Source organism: Benincasa hispida, chromosome 6 (genome assembly GCF_009727055.1).
Source record: "Benincasa hispida cultivar B227 chromosome 6, ASM972705v1, whole genome shotgun sequence".
NCBI lineage: Eukaryota > Viridiplantae > Streptophyta > Magnoliopsida > Cucurbitales > Cucurbitaceae > Benincasa > Benincasa hispida.
Window position 1 is genome coordinate 44,535,871 of NC_052354.1, and position 21,406 is coordinate 44,557,276.

The 21,406-nt window shown below is 35.2% G+C and overlaps 1 long non-coding RNA gene across 1 annotated transcript; it reads left to right on the plus strand.

Moving 5' to 3' along the window:
- The first annotated feature begins 10,612 nt into the window (after positions 1-10,612).
- On the plus strand, positions 10,613-11,969 carry LOC120079021. The gene is made up of 2 exons (XR_005482197.1): positions 10,613-11,147; positions 11,590-11,969. It is a non-coding gene; the product is annotated as an uncharacterized LOC120079021 (long non-coding RNA).
- The last annotated feature ends 9,437 nt before the right edge of the window (positions 11,970-21,406 follow it).

Sequence of the window (21,406 nt, forward strand, 5' to 3'; positions counted from 1 at the left end):
ATCAAGACTAAGTCGCCTAGGTCATCCTATTGAAATAGAAACCTAACTAGTCAACGTGTTACATCTAGTGGTTACTATTTTGTGGTCCAGTGTAATGGAAGCTCATTGCATAGGATACTCCCACTTGCGTGTCACCTGCACGAATGCGTTGGATCATTACGTTTGTATCAATTACAAAGTGGGTCATATGCATAGTGTTACCAGGATAAGATACCTAGTCTTATCCCTATACTATAGACCCTTTAGATTATATCTTGAACATTGATCCCTGTATGTCTCTACATACAGTTAAAGACTCATAAGATAGCCTTGGATGTTAGTTTATTGGATTTAAGGTTATTAAGACAAATTAGACAACAATACAAATAATAACTTTTAAATTAGTATCTATAACTCTTTATTGATGACAATCAATTAATAAAATTTACTATCTAGAATTTTAGGGCATAACACCCAATATATCTTTCATATGTTCTATTTTGGAACGTTGTTTTTTGTTTATTCAAAAATTGATTTTTAAGATGCAAGATGTTCACACGTTTTCGCTCGTGATTTGATCCCTACACATCTAACTTCTTACATACTACTAATTCCTCAAATGAACAATTAGTTTGTTACTTCGAGGCTCCTTGGAGTTTTCCACAATACCACTATTATCACAATAAAAAAGTGATGAGCATTGACATGTTTGGAACTAACTTCCAAATCTATCAAAAACTTTATAAGCTAGACGATTTTTTTAACGACTTCACAAGCTGCTACATACTCTGCCTCCATGGTAGAGTAGCAATACAACCTTGCTTGATGCTACGCCATAACTCCTCCATTAAGAGTGAACACTAATCTTGATGTGGATTTCCTAGATCCTTATCAATCTGAAAAACAGAGTCAGTGTATCTTGTAAGGATCAAATCCTTAGTACCATAGACAAACATATAGTTTTTCGTTCTTCTAAGATACTTGAAAATGGTTTTAACCATCGTCCAGTGATTAAATCCTAGATTGGATTGATATCTACTGATTATTCAAACTGCATAGCAAATGTCTGGCTTAGTACACAATATGGCATATCTCGGGCTACCCACTATAGATGCATAGAGATTTCGTCTCATTTTCTCAAGCTCTTAAGGTGTATTAGGACATTGTTCCTTAGACAAGATAATTCCATGCCTAAAAGGTAATAATTCTTTATTGGAATTATGCATCGAGTATTTAACAAGCATTTTGTCGGTATACGATGCTTGAGAGAAAGCCAGTATTTTGCTCTTGCGATTCTTAGAACAAACTATGCTTCACCCAAATCTTTCGTTTGGAATTGAGCAGCTAACCATTCATTTCTATCAATTATAAACCTACATCATTCCAATGAGTAAGATATCATTCACGTATAATACTAAGAAAACTACTAAATTGTTGATGTTCTTCTTGTAGACACAAGATTCATTAACAATCTGATCGAAGCCATAAGATTTGATTGTAGTATCAAATCTTATATTCCAAGATCGAGATACTTGTTTCAATCCATAAATGGATCGATTAAGCTTGCAAATTTTTTACTCTTTACCTTGTTCAATGAATCCTCCTGGTTGATGCATGTAAATGGTCTCCTCAAGATTACCATTTAAAAGGACAGTCTTAACGTCAATTTTTCATATTTCATAGTCATAATATGTGACAATGGACAAGAGATCTCGGATAGATTTAAGCATGGTAATAGATGAGAAAGTTTCTACATAGTCCACACCTTCTACCTGGGTTTCCACTAATCTAGCCTTAAAGGTCTGCATCTTACTATCTATACCTCTTATTCTTTTATAGATCCACTTGCAACATATAGGTTTTACCCCATCAGGTTGATCTACAAGGTCCCAGACAAAATCGAACTACATAGACTCTATTTCCAAATTCATGGCTTTAATCTATTCATCTTTGTCCATATCAACCATAGCCTGCTTGTAGGTCAATGGATCCTCAACGTCATCATCTGGTATGACGAATTGAGTTTCTATTAAACCCAAATAGTGAGCAGGTTAGGTAATAACCCTTCCACTATATCGAGGCTCCCTCAACTCTTGAGAATGATGTGTTTCACTAGATGAAGCAACATCAACAACTCTTGTTGAAGTGTTTGCTTTTTCAACAACTCTTGTTGAAGTTTCAATAGTCTCGTTGGGAAGCTCATTTAGTACAATTTTACTGGTTATGCTCCTTAAGGTGGTATTCCTCCAAGAATGTTGCATTTTTCGATACAAATACTTTATTCTCTTTTGGATCATAAAAGAGACTACATCTCGTTTCTTTGGAGTAGCTTACAAAGAGGCATAACTTCAAGCATAGTTCCAATTTCTTTGAGTTGGCCATTAGTACATGGGTCGGACACCCTGGAATCCTAAGATATCATAAACTACTTTTACGACCTCTCCATAATTTAAAAAGTGTTTCAGAAAGACCTTTTGATAGATTTTGGTTAAAAAAAAGTTGCAGTATCCACTGCATAACCCCAGAACGAGTTACGTATTAAAGCATAACTCATCATTTACCAAACCATATCTAACAGGGTTATGTTTCTTCTCTTTGATACACCATTTTATTGAGGTGTACCAAGTGCTGAGAGTTGAGATGTGATTCCATGTTCTATCAAATAGTTTTGGAATCCTATATCCATATACTTTCCACCTCGACCTGATTGAAATGTTTTTATTTTTTTACACAATAAAATCTCAACTTTAGTCTTGTACTCCTTGAACTTTTAAAGTGTATGAGACTTATGTTGCATTAGGTAAACATACCCATATCTAGAATAATCATCGACAAAAGTGACGAAGTATCCATACCTTCCTATTGGCTTAACATTCATCGGGCCATAAAGGTCTGAATGTACAAGTTCTAAAGGCTCTTTGGCTCTATAACCTTTTCCAGAAAAATGTCGTTTTGTCATTTTTTTTCTTCTAGACAAGATTCACATACTGGTAAAGAAATTTCTTCTAACTTCTTTAGAAGTCCATTCTTAACCAACCTCTAAATCTCATTGAGATTAATGTGACCTAGTCTTAGATGTCAAAGATGAGCATTTTCTTTTGGAGAAACTTTTATCCTTTTATTTTGTATAGTTGCAGTTTTGAACATTTTAGCATTATGGAGGATTTTTTTATACTAATGACCTTAGTACGTATAAGTTATTTTCGTTTATTGCTGAACAAATATCAATACTATTTTTTTCGAAATAAATGCTTTATCACGAAGGAATGATATATTATATGAATGTTCCAATAAATTAGATATAGAAATTAAATTCTTTTTAAAATGAGGAACAAAAAATACATTGTCCAACAATATATATTTTGAACTAAAAAATAAATTTAAGCTCCCAACTGCAACTGTCGAGACGACCTATCCTGTCTTAACCTGCAGAGTCATGTCTCCAGTCTCCAACTTTTGTCAGGAACTAGTTCCTGTAATGAAGAACAAACATGGTTAGTGGTTCCTGAATCAAGTATCCAAGCAGAATCGTCATTTTTCACTAAACAAGTAAATCATATTTACCTTTTTTTCCTTCTTCTTCTCAACCAAATATTTTGAGCAATTTTTCTTCCAGTGCCCATTCTGATTGCAATAAAAACGATTCCCTTTGCAACCTTGGCTTTTTTTCCCTTTTTGGTGGCAAAAGCAAGAGTAAGGATAGCTTTATTCCCCATGCCACCTTTGTTCTTCTTCCATTTTTTTGAGCTTTAGGAAGAAAGCACAGACTTAATCCCAGAGGTAGAACCCCTGTGAAAAATTTTCGAGGAACTGAAAACATTTGCCTCCCCGTGTTGTCCTTTAACATTCATCAAAGACTCATAAGTCTACAATTTGTTGAGAAGGGTGGTAAGGTTATATTCTATTTTATTCATTACAACATTGTTGCGGAACTGCAGGAAACTCTTTGGAAGAGTTTCCAGAATAAACTTACATAATTGGACTCGTCTATGACAACCCTGTTCATCTCTGTCACGTTGAAGTTGACCTTCATGTTAAGGACACACTCCCTAACAAATGTTCCCTCATTCGTTCTAGCATTCATCATGCTTGAGATGTGTGGATGGTTACTCAAACATCTCACGCAATGACTCCTTGATCTTGCGTGAAGTGACCATGATCTTATGCTTTTTGGCCAAGACTTCATTTAAGCTTGCCAAAATATATACTCAGACCTTATCATTGGCCTTTATCCACTTGTCATGGGCATCACAAATATTTCATGATGCATTAGGTCCAGGGGCTGAAGGACATTCCTTTGTTAGGACATATTTGAGGTCGTCGATGGCCAAGACAGTTTTAATTGTATTTTCCAACTCGTGTAAATTTTGCCGATTAACTTATTGGCTCCAAGTAAAAGTAATTACAGTGCTAGTCATGATTATAAATTTCTGAAACAAAATAAATTATTTATATTATAGCCCCGCCCAATCAACCTAGCTCACGGAAGAATATAATTGGTGCAATTGACTATAGCGATCTTATCCAATTTTGGAGTTTGCTTTGTCCCTTTCCATCCAAACACCTTTCTAAGGGGAATGCTCCCAGGTGCCACAAGCCCGAGCATAGAAAAATATTACAAACTAATAAAGGAGACTTTAGGATGTGTTGACACACGTCCTTCTCCCACTTACTATAAACACTTTCTCCATTTATCTTGATATTGCCCCATGTAAATACCTTCCTAATGGAAGATGCGTCTAGGGCATCACAAGGCCGAGCATGGATCTCAAGGTGTGAACTTTTAGGGAGAACATGAATGAAAAAATTACATATCATATACATCTTTTTCCTTTCACTAAGTGTTTTAGAACCTAGGGTTTATTAACTTAGGTAAATTTGGCTATTTAATTTAACTAAATTATTGTTAATTTGCTCAATATAACGTTTATTTTGAATAGTTTAACAATATATGATTTCCATTTGTTAAATATTTTAACAAATGTGATCATGTATTGCATGCTTATCAAATACTTGTCTAATTCACCTTCCAGGTCGGTTCCTAGGTAATTTTCGTCAGCTTAAATACCCCAATCCTATATAGAACCTTCCTTGGACAAATGTCCCTTATAGACAATTATTTTATAAACTTAATCTTTTATTATTTCCAATTAATCCTATTAAAAGAAAAATAAAAGATTAACATATTTCTAATCATATTAGAAATATTTTAACATAATTCTTGGTGAATTAGTTTTAAACTATTTAAAAATAACTAAGACCTATGTACGCATGCAACTCTTGGTTATAGATTTTAATATAATTCATTAAACTCATAATTTTTTTATAAATTAATGAAATTATTAAAAGCTATAAAATGCATCTAATGACATTAATCAAATATAACAATTATATTTACTAAGTAATGACATGCTCAATGCAATTATATTTTCATCATATAATATAACATTTATATTATTCACAAAAGTATATTCATCATACACTGTCTCTTATACACATCTAGATGTGTATAAGAGACAGATTGTAAGTGTATCAATTTAAACCCTAAAATTTCATAATTGTATCAACTTAAACCATCTATTATGTTTTATTTGGATACACTTATGAATGTCTAGAGTTTAAATTAACATATTTATGAAAATTCAAGGTTTAAATTGATATAATTATTAGTTTGGGGTTTAAATTGATACAAATCTCAAAGTTCAGAGTTTAAATTGACACAACTCCTAAAGTTTCAAATTTAAATTGATATAATTCTTAGTTTAGGGTTTAAATTGATACAATCCTCAAAGTTTAGGGGTATAAATTGATATTTATTCTAACAATTATATTAAAGTATAATGCATGGATATGCTTAATAATGCATGCAATTATATAATATAACATTTATATTAATATAATGCATGAGCATGCTTATAATATCGTGCAACTATATAACATAAAATTTACATTAAATATGATGCATGATAAATGTTTATCCTAAGATGGGATCTTAAAACTATATGGCATACATTATGCAACATAATTTAATTACACATCAAATGTAAAATTAAATAAATAACTAAAATAGACCAAATTTTGGTGCCCTAAAAATTAATTAAATCAATATAATCAGTATTATATCAATTTATTAATTAAATAAATAAAATTACAAAATTCAAATTCAAAATCAGGTAATAGGAACCGCCAGGCTTGAACCCACGAAATAAAACCGCCTTGGTGTCTGCAGCAACTCCTCGGAATGTTGCAACGCTCCTTTCGAGCATCGCAACACTGGTTTGGATATCAGTTGTAGTGTAATGGTACATTGCTCGCAGCGTTGCAATGCTCGACAGCAACATTGCAAGGCTATTGTTGAGCGTCACAATGTTAGGCCTCCTGTACCACAACGTTACAACGTTGTGCCATTACGCTTTAGCATAGAATGCATGTCTCTTCTTCATTCTGAGTCTGTTTTGCTTCGATCTTGATCTCCTCTCTTTAGCAACACTTGCCAAACCCTTGGGACACGGACTTACAAACTTAATTACATAAAATAAATACCCAAAACAACGAGCTCTTACAACTTTAATTGAATTAAAGAAGTGAACAAGTGCCAAAATTTGAAACATCTATTCAGCAAATCCCAACATTGACAATGCAAAAGAACACACAAGAAAACTCTTATTTTTGTTTCAAAGTGAAAAACAAATTGCACGATTTAGCTTTGATATAAATTGAAGGAATCAAATCCCTCGTGGAAGCGCATGAACACAGTGCAATTGAAATTCAATTTGAAAAATGCTTCAATATAGAGAAGCAAATATGCTACTATTACAGGATAGACACAAGAACTCCAAGCATGCTTTCTACTAAGATTTTGAAGAAGAGAAAACTTACCCTTGACGAATCCTTTCTTCATAAAATTCCTCTTGTAATGTCACGAACACATAAACTCTCTTCAATGAAAATCTTCAGCAATCAGGGACACCACCAATTGATCTTTCTCACTAATCTTAGGATAAGAATAGAAGGAGGTGTGGGCTCTTCAAATTTGGTAGGGAAATAAATAATTTCTTAAAGAGTATAAGTGTTTTTGGGATTTCTTGATAACAAAACCATTGTCTTCTTCCTTCTACAAAAACATACTAACTTGATATGTGAGAAGGGGAGGGGGGAAGTTATTTCTTAATAACTTCCCTGTGAAACCCAAACCCTGCTTTCCCTATTTAAATATATTTATTTTGAGATTAGTAAAATGAGGAGATAAATATTTTAGCTAATGTGAAATTGTAGGGAAAATGGGTAAAGGATAGGGAAATGAGGAAGGGAAAATCTTAAGTGTTGGAGATTGGTTCTCGGGTATTTATAAGTTAAGCTAATGAGCCGTTGTTTATTACTTGGCTTTAAGTTTAGTGATTGAAAAAGGTTCATATGGGCAGTAGGTATCACAAAAGGGTGGTACCTGTCGTCCTTATGTTCCTTCCAAGTCTGGGAGACAAGGTTCGGGAGGGGGTATGACAACTGGTATCAGAGCATAAGTTTCTGGGAAACCTGTTTAAGAAAACTAGAGGGTTATGTGGTAAAGTAGAATCCATAGGTTTAAGAAAAACTTGGAAATTAGTTAAAGTTAGACTAGAGGAATAGCAGAAGTGGCAAACCTAGCAGACAACCAGAGCTGGAACTCACAACGCTACCTGGAGATCTGCCAGGGAAGGTAAGAACTAATTAAAGTTATTCTCAATTAGAATTTGAGATAGAAAAGTTATTTATAGATAGTCTGATTCGACGACTAGCCAAGAGGTTAGGAAAAGTATCGTTGGACAAACTAAGAATGTTATTATCAGGATAGTGTAGTAGAAACGTAGTAATAGAGAAGCTAAAGGTTTGTGACAAAGGTTGTTGTGAAACCTTAAACCGGAATATATCCGAGCAAATTTCAAGAACGAAATTTCATAAGGGGGAAGTAATTGTGAAACCCAAACCCTCATTTCCCTACTTAAATATGTTTAGTGTTGAGATTAGTAAAATGAGGGGATAAATAATTGAGTTAATGTGGAATTCTAGGGAAATGGGTAAATGATAAGGAAATGAGAAAGGGAAAATGCTTAAGTGTTGGAGATTAGTTCTCGGGTATTTATAAGTTAAGCCAATGAGTCATTGTTTATTTACTTGGATTTAAGTTTAGTGAGTGAAAAAGATTCAGATGGGCGGTAGGTATCATAAAAAGGTGGTATCTGCCGTCCTCATGTCTCCTTCCTGGTCTGGGAGACAAGGTTCGAGAGGGGGTGTGACATTCCCACTCTAATGTGAAGAATAACTCCCTTTGAGTTATTCTTAATAATAATATTAATTTAAGATTATTAAATCTAATTTAGTAAAGTTAAATTAATAATATTAATTTAATTAAAATACATATTAAAACATGTTTAATATATAATTAAATTAACAAGATTAATTAATTAATTAGATAAATAAATATCACATATTTAATTTAATTTAAATCATATTCAAATAATATTATCTTACATAACCTATAGTTCTATATGAATCATTTCATATAAATAATATTTTAATCTTATGCAAATATTCATCTTTTCTTATATAATAAAGTATAATTTTGAATCTCATTCAAAATTAACTTTATATTACAATGTATCTATATGCATTATATTAGTTATATCTTATATAATTATTTTTCTTATTTAATTTGAACCATTCAAACTAATCCAAAATTATCGATTCTTATTTAGCCCTTAATGAGCTAACAAGGGGACCTTATCGACCTACAGATTAGAAATTCTAATGATATGAGATTAATTAATTAAAATCTTTAATTAAATTAATTGATATCTATTAACTACAAGTCACTCCACTAAAGACCCACAACTACACTCTTCGGACTGTAGATATATTTGTGTGTCCATGGATATGACTAATAAACAATAAGTCGATTATTCATGAATTGCTCATAACTACAGCTGGGTCAAATTACTATTTTACTCCTGTAGTTACATCTAACTCTTTAAGTACTATTCATCTCTTTAATGAACAAATAGTTGATAATCCAACAATAAACTAACCCCTCTTGAGCCAAAGAGAGGGCGAAGCCTCATTGTTCAAGACACAGAATCAGCTATTAAGGAGCAATTTATCTACTTTCCTAACTAGAGGAAGGAGTGAATTTCATCTTGTGTTGCTGTGTTCCTAGCTACCCACTTAGACAAATCTCCGAAATGGTAGGCTTATTGAGTTGGCGAATCTTGAACATGATCCACTTGTATGTCTACCACATACTGTTCAACCTTTATGAGATAATCATGGATCTTTGTTTATTGGATCGAGTTAATGTAATCTAAATATCAAATAAAATAATTCGTATTTTATTAAATAAGTAATTTGTATTTAAAAATTACAAACTATAAAATCCACAAGATTTAGGACACTAAGTTCAACAAAGAATGTATTTTTCAATGGGGATCTTAAAGAAGAGATATTTTTGGACTTGCCACCTGGTTTTGAGGTGGATCTTGGAATTAATAAAGTTTGCAATTTAAGAAATTGTTATATGGTCATAAACAATCACCTAGAGCTTGGTTTGAACGATTTGGAAAAACAGTTACGAGTTATGGATTCTTTCAAGCTAAAGCTGATCATACTTTTATAAACATACTGGAAATGACAAGGTGGTTGTTTTGATAGTGTACCTTGAAATGATGAAACATGTTGACTATTGTGAAAAATAACCTAGCTAATGATTTCCAAATTAAGGACCTGGGAAATTTGAAGTATTTCCTAAGGATGGAATTTGCTAGGTCCAAAAATGGCATCCTGGTCAGTTAAAGGAAGTATATTCTGGATCTATTGAAGAGATAAGATTACTTGGGTGTAGGATAGCAGAAGGCTCTATTGAGCAGAATTTAACATTGCAAGCTGCAACAACAAAAGAAGTGAAGACAAAGGAAAATACTAAAGACTTGTGGGGAGACTTATATACCTTTCTCACACATGCCCTGATATCACTTTTGCAGTTAGTATGGTAAGTCAATTGTGTATGCTCCTAGGTAAGCTCACTTTGAAGCAGTTTATAGGATCCTTTGATATTTTGAAGTGGGAAAGGGCATATTGTTTAAGAAGCATGGTCATTTACATGTTGAAATTTACACTGATGCTGATCAGGGAGGTAGCACCATTGATAGAAGATCTACTTATGGATATTGCTCCTTTGTTGAAGGGAATCTAGTTACATGGAAAAAAAAAAAAAAAAAAAAAACAAAAACAAAGTGTCACTACAAAAATACCTTTTTTCTATAGCTTGGGAAGATAGCCTTTTCTAAATTAGGCTNCTAGGTAAGCTCACTTTGAAGCAGTTTATATGATCCTCTGATATTTTGAAGGGTACCCTGGGAAAGGGCATATTGTTTAAGAAGCATGGTCATCTACATGCTGAAATTTACACGGATGCTGATTAGGGAGGTAGCACCATTGATAGAATATCTACTTATGGATATTGCTCCTTTGTTGAAGGGAATCTAGTTACATGGAAAAGAAAAGAAAAAAAAAAAAAAAAGACAAAGTGTCACTACAAAAATACCTTTTTTCTATAGCTTGGGAAGATAGCCTTTTCTAAATTAGGCTATTAAATATTACGAAGAAAAGGGGAAAAACGCTGAAAATTTTTTGGGGGAAAAGAAGCGGAGAAACCCTATAGTTGAAAAGTCACCCTCTATTGTTCTTACACTTCTCCTTTCTCTTAATCTCTCTAAACCTGAAAATTCCTCACTCTTCTCCTTCTCTTGCTTCTTTCTTCTTTATGGATTTACGTTGCACATTCTCCACTGTCGCCCCACTGAGAAGCCATGGATCGCAAGAGAGATAAACCTTATGCTTCCTCCCCCTTCCTACCTCTATCGCTAAGAGGCGAAACCTTCCACTGTCGGCACCGTCGCCTACGGAGGACGAAGATATAGACAAACCCTTTTTAAAGCCTACGCCATCGCTTGCCCTAGTTTTCGTTGACCTACCTTCACATTGTTTGGTGCTTGACTCGAAGTTCAATTTGAGAACTATGGATCCATCGCCCACATCCGAATCAACTGTGAATGTATTGGCTATATGTCTTATCGCACTAAAGACTTCGTTGATGCTGCCATGGTCCGCCCTTGATCCCTTGTTCGCCTTCCAAGAAGGTACCTTTTGCTCTCTGCCCATCTAATTTTTGGCGAAAAGTGAGAGCAAATTGAAGCTCTTACTTTGATTATTCTTGTTGAGTGAAGATTTATGTACCAGATTTAGTTTAATTTCTACTGTTTGCTACATGAATCGACAACTTGGAGCTTTAATTTCTTATGTTTTTTCTTCTAAACAAAGAATCTCAATACCAACATGAATTTAGGTCTTGATTTTGCGTGAAATCTCTATAATTGTATAGGGATTGAGAATGAATTAGATTTACTACTCTGATATTTGTCATTATGAACTAAGAAATTCCCAATGAAGTAAATCAATCGCTTCGTCCCTGATAACATCTGTTTAAAATATGGTATGGGACATTAAAAAGTTATTTGGGTTGTAGACGAAAATAATTTGGTTTTATATTTCTTTTCATAATTTCATATGGTTTTGTTGCAGAAATGGTGGAAATGATGATGAACATCGTAAAGTTGGATGTAGAACTTGTTGTGGAGGAGAGGAATCTAAATTCTATGAGATATAAGAACAATATTAAGGCAAGAAAAGACTCATGTACAAAACAATCAATTCTATCTTCTTTTTTTTTTGCCATTGGAGTTTCTTCCTTTTCTCCATTTTTGCTCTCACATTCTCGTCTTTGCAACTGAGAGAGGTTATGCCTGAAAACAAGAGTAGTTAGCTGATTCCTTCAATTGACTCTTCCATTTTTATTCTCTTCTTCATTTTCTTCACTTCCCAAGGTACCATCCTCTTTCAATCTTCTTTTGTTTAGATCTAGTATTATGTTTTCAATTTAGATTTGGATTTGTTTTTGTTTCCATCTCTGTTTTTTTTTTTTTATCATTTATTTTAGATTTGGATTTTCTTTTGTTGCGATCTCTAATTTGTACCAGTCAATTTAGATTTTGATTTGCTTTTCTTGCTATCTCTGTTTTGTACCATTCATTATCTGAGTTAAACTATCTTCCCTATTGTCTTAAGAACATAAATTACATTTTGCTTACTGATTCTACAACTGCTGGAAGAGTTTAAAAGACTGACAAAGAAAAATTATGAATGAAGCAATTGAATGAACAAATTGTTGAGAGCTGGTAATATATTTTAGATGAAACGAAAGGAATTTTATATGCTCACACATTGCTGTTTTTATACTTCTACCATCGTTCGTTGCTGTTTTTTTTTACTTCTACCATCAATCATACCTTTTGATTTGATTTTCTCCGTGGAACTTAACACTTTGTATCTACTTTATTAGTCTTATCAAAGGACGGGATAGGTGCAAGTCAATTAATTTCTATTCTCTCTTTGATCTATGTTATTTTTTATCCATGATTTAGATAAATGATGACTCAATTATCAAGTTAGCTTTTGTTTTATAGTTCTTTTCTCTATTTATTATCTCCTTCATTTGAGACAAAGCAACCTAGATAGCGAATGGAGCATATGGGTACACGATGGTGGTGATCTACACTACTTTCTTTCATACTCGAAATTTTGCCATCTCCCTATTTAAGCTTCTCTTTTGTTCTGCCAATTTCCAATCTCTCATATTTTTTCTTGCTTATGAGGTAATTTCCTTCAGCTTTTGTTATGGTTCCTCAAGTTTATGTGTGGTTTGAGCATGATTTTGAAATGGGGGTTTCTTCTTTTGAGGTTCTTTGAGTTAAACTGTTTTTGTTAGCAAGCAATTTATTGATTTCTGAATATTTTCGTTTGGGATAATCTTTCAATTTATACGAATTATTCATTTTTGTTCTTTTTTCTTTTTTTCTTTTGTTGTTTTACCAGTAACCAAACAAGGGTTGTTTTTGTTATGTCGTTTTGTTGGTTCAGTGTCGTAATTTTTGTTCTCTTTCATTTTCTACTTGACTTTTGTTTGCTCTTCCAGTTTGAGTATGATTTGATGGCTAAATATTTGGATAATTTTTTTTCACCAATCTATACTAACATACCTTCTTTTGGGTTTTAGATCTTTTGGTTTCTTTCATGCTCTGGCTTTTCCCCTCCTGCAACCCTTGAAACTTCCTTTTATTGATTGCAACTCATGATTGTGTTTCTGAATATCTTTTTGCAAATTATTATTTATGTAGAAATTTGGAGGTCTTAGGATAGATTAGGTTATGATGTGTAATGGTGCAAGCCCTAACATCGTGATGGACACAATAGATTTAAATGAGGTGGATTAGGTTTTTGTATCTCTGTTTTGCTTGAATTTTTAGCTACAGATGACCTGACTTCGTAATGCTTTATCCTCCTCCCTTCATTGTCTTCATTATTTTATAATACAAAACCTTATCTTCTTCTTCTTTGATTATGATATTAACTTTGGAATGCCTGTGAGAAAATTTTTCATAAATTATTTTCTCACTAGAATGTGAAGATTTGATTTTCTATTTTGATTAACAGGGCATGTCAGTTATGGTTTTCAATACCATTCTAGCAACTTCAATCGCCTATCTTCTTTCCATGATTGCTTCTCTAGCCTTTGCAAGTATTTATTTGCATGATATTGCCGAATTAGTCTTGGAGATTTTGTTTTTTTTTTATGGTCTATTCTGTGATTTATTGAAGTGATATGGTTATTTATGAAAGAATTGGATTGAAATTTTATTGGAATCTTGAGTTATGTGTAAATGAGAACTTTTTTTTGTTCTTTTAAAACTCTTGTTTTTTCCTAATTTGTGTGATGTTTATTATAGGGTGATTGATTATGTTGAAATTGTGGTTTAGTCCTAAGGGCGTTTTGGTCTTTTTATGTGGTGTCTACAGTCTAGGGTTTCTTACTGTTTGGTTATTTATACCTGTCCCTGTAATGTGTACTGAGTATTTGAATTTAAATAAAAAACTCTTATCGTGGTTTGTTCTCCCTGGTCTAGGGTTTTCCACGTAACTCTGGTCTTTTTCTCTTCTACCCTCACTTTTCAATATGGTATTAGAGCATGGTGATGAGAATGTCGTTGGAATAGAAGAGATTCAGTCATCGACTCTAGCAGGGGATGAAACTCGAGGGGAAAATTCTCACAGTGCTAAAATTAGGGCTGCCATCGACCAATATTTATGGTCATTACTTGGACCAATTCAAATCCATCACACGGGCTAGCAGTTGTTCGTCGATTTAGCAGTTACTGCCATCGGAGGACCTTCGTTGTTGCCGTCGACAACTTCAACCAGACATGAATGCATGCCGTCGACGACTCCATCGATCTAGCTGCCAATCGTTGTCGATCGCAGCCTAGACACAATCGGTGGAGTTTTCTAGGTCAGTTGCCTCCTTTTGCATCTTCCCCCTTTTCGTCCTCTCTGCTCGACCCCTCGATCTTCCATCCCTCGATACAGCTGAACCATCCCTCGATCTACCTTAATCTGTTCGGTCTCTCGATCTACCAAAACCAACCAAACGAACTCGGTCCAACCAAACCCGGTCCAGCCCAACCCATTACAGCAAGTTCTTTTTTCCCATCCTTTGTCCTCTGGTCAACCAACTCCTCAAGCTGCAATTCCCACGCAAGCAGAAACCATATCATCAGGGGTCTATGGGCAGAAACAACCTACAACAGTTTTTAGTGGGACCGTTAGCTTTCAACAGCAACTGGCAAATTTGCAGCAACAGATTTTTGTGCTTGGGGCAGCCGTTAGATCCACGACCAATCCGTCAACTGACATTCCACCAGATACATATCCGGGAGTTCTATTATGTTCATAAACTCTGGTAACTGCTTACCCTGCTTTACCTTTTGAAAATATTATGTATGGTTCTGTGGGCAATTCTGTAGGAATTTCTATCGACGAAAAACTTAATGGCCAGAACTATTTTTCTTGGTCACAATCTGTGAGGATGGTTCTCAAGGGATGACACAAGTTCAGATATATAATTGGGGAGATACCCAAACCAAATCCTAGGGATCCTCAGGAATGTATATGGAAGGGGGAGGATTCTCTCTTCCGTTCAACTTTAATAAACAGTATGGAACCCCAGATCGGGAAGCCTCTTCTTTACTCAGCTTCGACTCGGGATATCTGGGAAGCTGTCCAGAAACTTTATTCGAAGAGGCAGAATGCTTCATGCCTTTATACATTGAGAAAACAGGTGCATGAGTGCAAGCAGGGGACTCTCGATGTAACATCCTATTTTAATAAATTATCACTATTGTGGCAAGAAATGGGTCTGCATCAGGAAATAGTTTGGTATTGCCCAGTTGACGGGGTTCAGTATTCGAAGATTGAGGAGGCTAANNNCGTATATGATTTTCTGGCTGGCTTAAGCTCGAAATTTGATGATGTTTGGAGTCGAATTTTGGCATAAAGACCAATGTCGTCCCTGATGGAAGTTTGCTCAGAGGTCAGATGGGAAGAAGATTGAACTAGCGCTATGAATGGTACAACAACTAATGCCTTAGACTCTGCTGCATTTGGAGTCAAGTCATCCGGATCAGAGAATGAAAAATAGAATGGAAAGACCCATCCAATTTGTGAACATTGTAAGAAACTATGGCATATGAAAGATCAATGCAGGAAATTACATGGTCGACCACCAAATGGCAAGCGGCGTTCTTTGCACAATAAATCTAAGTCCAGTCGAGCCTTCGTTTGTGAAACAGTTGATGGTGCTCCTCTAGGGACCAACCAGTGGATCTAGGTAAATTTGGAACCGACAATATTATCTAATAAGGTACTCCCCATTTCTTTAGTTTCTTTGCTGAGGGAGATGAATCCTCGATCCTTAATTCCGGAGCAACGGACCACCTAACTGGATCATTTGATCAACTCCTCTCCTATTATCCAAGTGCTAAAAATGAGAGAATAAGAATTGCAGATGGGTCATTTGCCCCTGTCGTTGGAAAGGGTTACTTATCTCCAATTCAAGGACTGATTTTACAAAATATCTTACATGTGTCAAAGATATCCTATAATTTGCTATCAGTCAGTAAATTAACTAGAGATTTGAACTGCAAAGTCATTTTCTCACCAGATAATATTTCGTTTCAGGACCTGAACTCGTGGAAGATGATTGGCACTGCCTGACATAATAAGAGGCTCTATTTCCTCTTCGAGGATGCTTCTTCTAGGAGTTTATCTAGCACTTGCGTACTGTCTTCTCTTACTGTTTCTGAAACTGATTTCTTATTATGACATTTTCTTCTTGGACATCCAAACTTTCATTATATGAAATATCTATTTTCCCATTTATTTGGAAATGTGAATGTGTCATCTTTGTCTTGTGATGTTTGTATTTGTGTAAAACAGCCAGAGCATCTTTTACCTCTCAACCCTACAAACCTTTCTGACCTTTCCACCTGATATATAGTGACGTTTAGGGTCCATTGAATGTCACAACGGTGTCAGGTAAACGATGGTTTGTCACCTTTATAGATGATCACACCCGTCTTACATGGGTGTTCCTTCTTACAGACAAGTCTGAAGTGACGACGGTCTTTCAATAGTTTTACACCATCGTCGAAACCCAGTTCAATACCAAAATCGCCATTCTTCGAAGTGACAATGGATGGGAATTTGTTAATTAGGCCCTTCGTGAGTTTTTAGACTCTAAAGGTATCGTCCACCAAAATTCCTGTGCCTATACTCCTCAACAGAATGGGGTGGCCGAACGGAAAAATCGCCACCTTATTGAAGTAGCCCGATTGCTCATGATACCTGAATCCTTACCCTTATATCTATGGGGAGATGTTGTACTTATTGCAACTCATCTCATCAATCGGATGCCCTCCCGTGTGCTCAAATTCCAAACCCCTTTAGAGCATTTTAAAGAATCCGTCTCATCCACTTGCTTTTTCTTAGATGTTCCTCTTCGGGTGTTTGGGTGCACCATTTTCGTTCATAATCACGATTCTCACTAGAGTAGGTTTGCTCCTAGGGCCCAAAAATGTGTCTTCATTGGGTATCCGATCCATCAACGGGGCTACAAGAGTTTTCAGCCTTATTCTCGAAAGTATTTTGTCATCATGGATGCCACCTTTCTAGAGGACAAACCCTTCTTTCTCGTTAGTCCTCTTCAGGGGGAGACCTCGAGTGAAGAAGCTAACACTTCCACTTACTCTATTCCTTTAGATCTGTTTCCTGAACCTATCACTGAAACAAATGAAGCATGTCCTCCCTACAAAACAAGTGCCTTGGATAACCTACTATAAGAAGCATCTCCGAAAGGAAATAGTTCTCGAAATTGTTCCCTCTGTTGCTCTGCTGGAAGGTGTTCGAGAGTCAGAACCAGAACTGACTCAAGCTCAAGGTACCCCTAGTCTTAATGACAATGAGTATGTTGAAGGTGATATAGTGAACTTTCTCAGGGATGATGGTAGTAATGAAGCACCAAGTGGTGCTCAGAGGACTGAAAATGAAAAATAGTTGGGTACATATGAATAGGCAGACAAGATCAGTGAGATTGATGCTACCTTGGATTTGCCGATTGCTCTGCAGAAAGGTACGAGGTCGTGCACCGAACGCTCTATAAAAAGCTTCTTGTCTTACAGTAACCTGTCTACGAGATTTAGAGCGTTCACCACCAGCTTGGATACTGTGATGATTCCAGGTAATGTGCACAAGGCTCTGGAAATTTCTGAATGGCGAGCTGCAATTATGGAGGAAATGCGAGCTCTTGAGACTAACAAAACATGGGATCTGGTTAGTCTTTTGAGAGGTCACAAAACAGTAGGGTGTAAGTGGGTTTTTACTGTCAAATACAAGTCAGATGGAACTCTCAACAGATATAAGGCCAGATTGGTTGCAAAAGGATTCACCCAGACGTATGGAGTGGATTACTTAGAAACTTTCTTGCCTGTGGCAAAACTTAACACTATTCGTGTTCTTCTCTCTATTGCCGTTAATCAAGACTGGCCTCTACATCAGTTGGATGTGAAAAATACGACTCTGAATGGTGAACTAGAATAAGAGGTATATATAAATCCACCTCCAGGTTTTGAAGCACAGTTTGGCAATCAGATTGCAAATTAAAAAAAATCCTTGTATGGCCTGAAGCAGTCCCCTAGAGTTTGGTTCGATCGGTTCACCACCTTTGTTAAATCTTAGGGGTTTATTCAAGGGAATTTAGATCACACCTTGTTCATTAAGAAGTCAGCACCAGGGAAAATAACTGTCTTGATTGTCTATGTTGACGGTATTATACTATTAGGGAATGATTCAACAGAGATTGACAGGTTGAAACGACGAATGGTAGATGAGTTTGAGATCAAAGATCTCAGTGATTTGAGATATTTCCTAGGAATGGAGGTAGCAAGATCGAAGGAAGGGATCTTAGTGTCTCAGAGGAAATACACTCTAGATTTGTTAAGAGAGACTGAAATGACAGGGTGTAAACCTACAGATACACCGATAGAAGTCAACTACAATCTGATAGAATCAGTAGATGATGTTCCTGTGAGCAAGGAGAGATATCAACGACTTGTGGGGAAACTGATATATCTTTTGCATATCAAACCAGATATATCATATGCAGTTAGCTTGGCCAATCAGTTTATGCAGGCTCCGTATAAAAGACACATGGAGGCGGTTACACGAATTCTGAGGTATTTGAAGTCTTCACCTAGAAAGGGCTTGGTTTTTAGAAAGCATGATAAAAGGTGCATCGAGGCCTACACAGGCTCAGTCTGGGCTGGTTCTGTTAAAGATAGGAAGTACACCTTAGGATATTGTACCTTTGTGTGGGGAAATTTAGTTACCTGGAGAAGTAAGAAGCAAGGTGTCGTGGCTAGAAGCAATGTTGAAGCCGAATACAGGGCTATGAGCTTGGGTATTTGTGAAGAGATTTGGTTGAAGAAGGTTCTGGTAGATCTACATCAAGAAAGTCATGACCCGATGAGACTTTACTGCGATAACAAGGCTACCATTAATATTGCAAACAATTGGGTTCAACATGACAGAACCAAACATGTTGAGATCGACCGACACTTCATCAAAGAAAAGCTGGATAACGGTAGCATTTGCATCCCTTATGTTCCGTCCAATCAACAAGTTGCAGATGTTCTCACCAAAGGGTTACCTAGACAGACTTTTGACACCTGTATTAGCAAGTTGGGTCTTATTGACATCTACGTCCCAACTTGAGGGGGAGTGTTGAAATTGTGGTTTAGCCCTAAGGGCGTTTTGGTCTTTTTATGTGGTGTCTACAGTCTATGATTTCTTACTATTTCGTTATTTATACCTGTCTTTGTAATGTGTATTGAGTATCTAAGTTGAATAAAAAACTCTTATCGTGGTTTTTTCTCCCTGGTATAGGGTTTTCCACGTAACTCTGGTGTTTTTCTCTTCTACCTTCACTTTTCAATAGATTACTCCGTTTATGTTAATTTTATATGCTTTAATCACTGAACCCATTTGTAATTATTGCCTAAAATCTGTTTGATAAAATGTCTATGTGAATTCGTTGCGTGTTTGTCTATAGTGAAGTGGTTGATCTTGATATGGGGTTTTGTTCTTAATGTGTGATTCCATTAGTCCACTATGATCAAATGCTTGAATGAGGAACGAACTTATGTGGTTTGAAATGTACTTATGAAATGCTTTGTATATGGTTTTAAAAACTAGCCTCCAAAAATTAAAGTACAAACAACAAAAGAAGATCTTTTGTTTCTCAATGTACATATCCTAATCATATATGACCTTCTTTTCTACAATTGGTGCCTTTTAGTCCAACAACCACATAAAATAATTTAACTATTTTGTTGATCGAGCTTGATTCAATTATTACCGTCAATTCTTAGTTTTGTTTGTTCACTGTTTGAGTTAGTTTTCCCAAGTTTACTGTGAATTACATATTATATAGTTTTGTAAGGGACATCATTCTAAATTGGTTAAATGGTAAGGACTGAAAGGGAATGGCCCCTTGGCCTCTTATTTCCATATAAAGGACACGACGTGCATAAATACCCTCTTTAACTTCTATTCTGATGGACTGAATGTCTTTCATAAGGAATCGGAGGAAGATTCGACGATTTTTTCTAGGAAACCCCCAATGAAAAATAGACACTATTTCTTCTTTTCTATCGAATCGATCATAATCGCCACCTACATTCCACAAAATTGTGCACCACAAATAGGAGCTAATAAGAGACTGACAATCCCATAGAAAGACATTACGATCCCTTGTGGAAAAAAAATTATTTACTGAGACGAAAATAAAGATATCAAATCCCTACCAAGATAACTGGAAGTTCCAACCAATAAAAACCCTAATGAACCTAAAAAAAGGATAAAAGCCTAGCAGAAATTGCTGATTTTTCGAGAGCCTCTTATAAATTCTATCCATATACGTTCTGATCGCCAATTCATACTAGATCTCGTTGCATTTTATTGGAATTGATAGAATAACAAAAATCTATTTGACTTTTTTTGTTTCCGAAGTAACTCTAATCAACTAGCACTATTTTGATGTGATGTTATTATTTGAATAACAAAAAGATATAATTAATTCAAGTTCCCAGATATTAATTTCAAATAATTGAATTAGGACCTTTAATTTTTTTTTTTTATGATATTTTCAACTTTAGAGCATATATTAACTCATATATCTTTTTCGGTCATTTCAATTGTGATTACAATGCAGTTAATAACCTTATTAATCGATTGAAACCGTAGGACTCTGTTTCGTTAGAAAAGGGCATGATAGCTACTTTTTTTCTGTATAACCGGATTTATTAAGTTACTCGTTGATTTATTTGAGGCATTTACCTTTAAGTAATTTATATGAATCATTACTATTTCTTTCATAGATCTTTGGGTTTCGATTACCAAAGGAATAAAGATTTTACAAATAAAGCCGAGGAATGGCATTCCATTGCAGTCATTTTATATGTATATGGTTACAATTATCTACGTTCCCAATGTGCTTATGATTGTAGCACCAGGCAAGACTGTTAGCTAGAGTGTATTCATCTTACGAGAATCGAGTATGGTATAGATCAATCGGAAGAGGTATGCATAAAAGTATTTGCCGCAAGGATAAATCCTAGAACTCCGTCTGTTTTCTGGGTTTGGAAAAGTGCGGATTTTCCCGAAAGGGAATCTTATGATATGTTGGGAATTTCTTATGAATAATCATCCACGTCTAAAGCGTATTTTAATACCTGAAAGTTGGGTAGGATGACCCTTACGTAAGGATTATATTGCCCCCAATTTTTATGAAATACAAGATGCTCATTAAATAATACGAAACTAATCTTCACTTCGACAACTCAAGATATTCAAATACATTTGTACGTTCTATTCTAAGATATAGCATAGTAAT